At 45.0% G+C, this 5,653-nt stretch overlaps 1 pseudogene; it reads right to left on the bottom strand.

The window, feature by feature from the left end:
- Window positions 1-3,226: 3,226 nt before the first annotated feature.
- On the bottom strand, window positions 3,227-4,704 carry LOC147452649 (uncharacterized; annotated as a pseudogene).
- Window positions 4,705-5,653: the final 949 nt, after the last annotated feature.

Consider the following 5,653-nt stretch of genomic DNA (forward strand, 5'->3'; position numbering starts at 1 on the left):
GGTAATGGGGGAAATGGGAATGGGTGGTGAGACCCAAGGTGGATTGGGATCTGACCCGCATTGCATGATGAATGCATGTGTGCAACGCTTGTAATCTCCTTAACAAATCAAAGGTAGGGTTGGGCAGTCATGGCTGGGGATATGATTGACAAAGTAGAGCTTTCTCACAAGGAGGCCCATGGAAGGAGGTTAAAGTACGTGACAAAATGCTAGCTCCAAGCTAGGAGGCTACATGGGTGAGTCACTAAGAAAGTGTAGCAAAGTGGCATCGCCACTAGAATGGGGGAAGACCTTCAGATACTTCAGGTGCTCCCTCCTACACTGGTCCCCTTGGCTCTCCAAGCTAGGAGGAGGACAGTGAAAACTTATGCTAGAGGGATGTGGACTAGTTGATACTACACCATAATCTAAATATAAACGAAAGACTTTTGATCGATAAGGCCTCAGAAGTTCTATGCAATTGTGCGATGCCTACCACTCGGATAGAGATCTATTGGAAAGCTTGGCATTGGCCCAAGAACAATTTTTTTTCACTACATTGGGAACTTATAACAAGATGATTTTTAAAGTGGATTGGTTCACTTCACTCTTCCAATTGGTCAAAAGAGAAGTGGCACAAGAGTATTAACAATAATTGGGAGGCAAAATGGCCAAGCTTGATGAAGATATTCACTTGGAGGTGTTGCGGGGGGGACCATGGGGATAAGATTTTTGATAGAGGGATTGGCACTAACACGTGCTCTGCATGTAAAGCAGCTTTAGAGGATCCCTTGCGTCAATTTAAAGACTACTTTTCCTTGCGGGGGTCTTGCCACCAAAATCTGCAAATGGATGCAAAGGACATGGAACATCCTTTTCTTTAAGAGTAGTCTCCTTTTGAGAGGGACAAGATTCCAAAACGAAGAAATTGTGGTGTGCACCCAACTTACCAGATACTGCTTTCTGAAGCAGATTTGGAAAGCCCAAAACCTTAAAGGCACATGTAGTGCTTGAGGTCCATTGTACATTCTTTATTGAGTTAATATAACATCTCCAATCACACTTGTGAGAATGGCGAGAAAGAACACATCGCCTTTACCTTTACAAGCTCCCCATAGTCAAAGTGCAAGAGCATCCAAAAAGAATTACATCATGGCCATAAGATAACCATTGAAAATACCACATGTCTAGCTAACAAGGGAGCCGCACCATCATGACCATCACCATAATAAGCTCGAGGAAGACATTTTGCCACTCTCAAGGGAGGAGCCCGAGACTCCATCACCTACCATCGAGAACCTGCATCGCCACCAAAGAGCAATAGGATATGAGAAGCCAAAAAAGAAGGGAAAATTTTCACACTTTTGCGGAGAGCAAAGCATTGACCATAGACTTAAAGGGGCCTATCAATGCCATCATGAAGAGCGTACTTACCACTTGCCGACCTCAAGTTGATCGGTGGCAAACTAGGACAGACCCAGTGTTCGGCAAAAATCATTTTCACAAACATACAAAAATCCCTCCAAGACAAATTTGAATCGGAAATTTTACAATACTAGCCAATATTTTTGCAAAATTACACTATTTTCCATGTATTATAAGCGGAATTTTCTCCTTCTTGCCCTCCCCTCAACCGGCTACTTTGATTTTGCAACCGGCTCAAGGCTAAGCTGAGGCACACTTTTTCCGAACACTGGACAGACCATACACAACCACCATCCACAAGGAACCCCCCCCCCCCCCCCCCCCCCCTCCGCGCATATCGAAGCACACCAACAAGATAGGTGATGCAACCTCAACCACAATCACAAAAATCCCACACACCTTAAAGTTTGTGAGTATTGCACAAAAGAAAAACATAAAAATCATCCCCCCCACCCCCCAAAAAAAATTTAAAAATAAAAAAGAAAAAAAAATCAACCAAGCAAAGACAAAACCCATTGCAAGTGTCCATACTCCATGCACATCACCATTTAAAACCAACCTTAATGAGTAGCATTTGAACTCATCACGTACATACTATGAAACTCAACCTAAACCACTAGGCTATTCGCCTTGGCTGCCCTTAGGGCTCCCTTAAGCACTTAAAACAAGGTGAGGAGTCACGATGGCCTGCAGAGATGATTAGTAATTTTTTGTTTAAAGATGAATGCAGCTGAGAGAATGCTTACTTCAAAGGCAGAATAAAATCTAACCCTAAACATGAAAATTAAAATGTGGAATTTAGGTGCGAGAGAGAGGCCTTCAAAGATTGACAAAGGTGGTATGGGGGATGTTTGTTTTTCTGTCAAGACAATGCAACACAGCAAAGCAAATAAGCAGAAGCAGACCTTCCCAAGATAATGCAATGAGATATAATGTCATGGCATTGTACCAGCCAATGCCAGCCTCCAAGGCCAACCGCCTTCTTCACAACTCCTTGCAGGCCAACTAGAACAGATTTTGTTCGATTATTGCCTATCACGATGACCTTGGTGTGGCGCAGCAGTATAGACAACTCGTCATCAAAGCCCTCGTCGCTCGCACCCCCTGAGCACAACACTCCTTCCTCACTTGCACCACCTCCTTGCCCATACATAGCTCTTTCCTCTGATCGCACCTCCTCCATCTCCATCTCTATCATCTTTAAATCAAGTGCCCTTCTTAACAAGAGCTCCCAATATATCTCTCCAGAATGTTCAAATTAGCATTGATTAAGCCCCAAGAAGCCCCTCGTGGCCACTAGAATTTATGTTTTAATTGGTTTGAGTTGAAATTAATGATCCATAATTTGTCATACAGCTGAATTGGAAAGCGCACAATCCATAATTGGCTTTGTATGATGATGATGATCTTGGTCTAGAAGGATAAAAAAGAAGATTGAGCTAAGCTGAGCAACTCAAAGACATACAAATAAGGTACAAGTTTTGGATAGAGAGGTAGTCTAAAGCTTGAAAAGATTTAACTCAGCAAGAATGTAGGATTTGCGTGGGGATAAAATGCCAATATGCTTGCCTGATCTAATGGAATTGTGCTTACCTCTAGACGGGTGCATGTTGGAGAGAAAGGGCGTGTGGATATGCGCGCACGCGTGTGTGTAGCGAAGAGAGAGCTTGCACTGTGGCAAGCAGAGCTGGGCAATGCCAAGAAGAGGGCTTCCTGTCAGAGATTGAAAAAGAGACGAGCTGCAACCACACACGAGCTGGCGGAAGCGTCAGGTGACAGCAACGTAAACTCGCACGTCTTCTCCACAGCGTTAATGCACTCCTCAAATCTCCATAATCATGGAGCCATGTCTCGTTGCAACAGCGCTTGTCGTCAACAAATTGTCAACCACGAAAGGAGCTTGAGGATGCAGCGATGGTGGGAAATGAAGAAAGTTAGCCGTGGGATTGGGTTGATGGCCATGCAAGTGAAGAAACTTGCTTGAATGTACATCGTAATGATAAAGGAGTGGAACTGCTCTTGTCTGGGGTAGACTGTCTGCATTGTGGTTATAGAGTGGTCCAGAAGCTCTGACAACATGGATGGAGGGGGGTATCTGCTTGTATGACAGTGATGAAGATGATGATGTGGGGAAGGGCGTGGAGTTGATGTTGATCCCAATTACCTCCAGTGTGGAATGGTCATGAGGGTGATGATAGTACATGCTTTCATTTCCCGCATGGTTATAATCTGGCCCTCCAGATCCTAGGAAGTCTTCCAACTTAGGCCCATCTTCTGTCTTCACTCGCACACCAAAGTTCTGTAGAGCCAATATATTACTCGGATGACTTGTTGCCTCTGCCTGGAAATAGTGTTGACGAGGATCGTGACGATCTTCTAAATCGCAGCCTGCATTGCCGTTGCCTCCTACCATATTTACCAAACCTGTGTTCATCACGTAGTGCGGCTGCACAGGTGCAAACTACTCCAAAGCTTTAAAGTGAGGCCATTCTGCATGTACAAATACTTGCTAAGTCCCTTTAATTCATGAGCTGCCTCGAACCTTAGGTGCAGGACAACCAAGAGGTAAACTAGCTTAGCCGGCATAAGGACAGATTTGTGTATGCGAGAGATAACTACAGAAGGCCAGAAGAGAAAACATGGTGAGAGTGAAGGAGCTTCGCGAAGCAACGCGCAAAGGTAATAATCGATTTTCGGAAGCAAGAAAACTGCATGCACATTGTTGGTAGGCATTGTGGATGTTCGATCTCTTCATTTAAGAGGCAGGAATAATTAAGGCTCAAAGAAGCGTGATCAAGGAGTCACTAATTACACTTACTTCAGGGAGTCGCTACTTACACTGACGCAGATAAATGAGGATAAGAAATTGCTAAACGACCATGAATGCTTACCAGATGAAGAGGACGAGTTGGGAAAAGCTTCTATGACAGCTTCATGACTACTGGTGCCTGCTGAATGTGGCCTGATGCGAGCAATATAGCATCTGAGAGGTGAAGGAGCCGTGATTTTCTGCAGGTAAATAAGCAAAGCATAAGGAAGCGGATGTGCAGCCGCTACTGTAGCAGGCAGAACTCAAAGGAGAGCTCACACTTTCCGCATGCAACTGAGCTGGCGGTTGGTGTTGATGATGATCATGATCGCTGCTTTGATAAAGGTTGAGGTGAGTGCCTGATCTGTACACACCTCCTGTGCCATGCATAGCATTATGATGAGCGACAGATGCAGCTTCCTCCGCAGGGGATCTTTCCTCAAGTAAGGAGACAACGAGAAGGAAAGCCAGTTGTTGACAGAAGTCCCCATTAATAATCAACACCTTCTAGATGTACTGTGATATCTGCAGGTCGACGTGCGAAAGATGCTCAAGAAACAACATTGCCTGCTACATAGCTTGTAGCAAGCTTGACCTTGGTACTTGAACGGTTTAAATCGACACTAGTCAAGCAAAGCTGGAGAAGCTGCATCGACGCTACAATTCTGAAGTCTTCGAATTAGGAGGATTTGACGACCAAGTTATAATGGGTGAAAGGGGGCAAGCTGTAGACCAGACTAATGCAAGAAGGTGCGGGCCGTCCCGTTTCTGGGGGAGAGAGAGAGAGAGAGAGAGAGAGAGAGAGAGAGAGAGAGAGTGACAATCTGTGTGCGCGCGCGATGGTATGTAGAAGAAGCCTGCCCTTGTTTTCCTCCTCTATCACATCGAGGTCATGTCATCCTGCAGCCCTCGCCTTCACACAAAGCTAAAAACCTACTAGCTGTCCACGTGGACGCCATCCGTCAAACGACGCCCAACCCAGCCCAACACTAAGGCCTTTTCTTCAGCAGGCCAAAAAACAAATACCCCCCCCCCCCCCCCGGTACCCACCTTACCCTACCTTTCTCCTTTCGCTTTTTTTCCCCACCCTTCCCTTTTCCTTCCCCCCCCCCCAAAACTAATTAATTAATGGCTTTTGAAAAAGTCGTTTTGGCTGCCTACTCCAACACTTCTAGTTTTAACACGTTGGCTGATGACAATCATGTCCATTCAAGCCTACATCAACAAGCTTGTCGATTACCTTACCTTGTTGAATAAAAGATGAAGTGTTATTGACATATATCAAGGCTTGGGAAAATGCATGAAAAGAAGTAGGTCAATTTATTTGGCACCTACAATTCAAGACCATAGTCTTTCCATAAAGGCGGTTTTATATCCTGATTTTTTTTTGTTTTCGGAGTCGAGTAGGGCACGCCCCGCCGCTCCCCTCATATACAAAAA

Source organism: Adiantum capillus-veneris, chromosome 8 (genome assembly GCF_014529385.1).
Source record: "Adiantum capillus-veneris isolate H3 chromosome 8, ASM1452938v2, whole genome shotgun sequence".
Taxonomy (NCBI): domain Eukaryota; kingdom Viridiplantae; phylum Streptophyta; class Polypodiopsida; order Polypodiales; family Pteridaceae; genus Adiantum; species Adiantum capillus-veneris.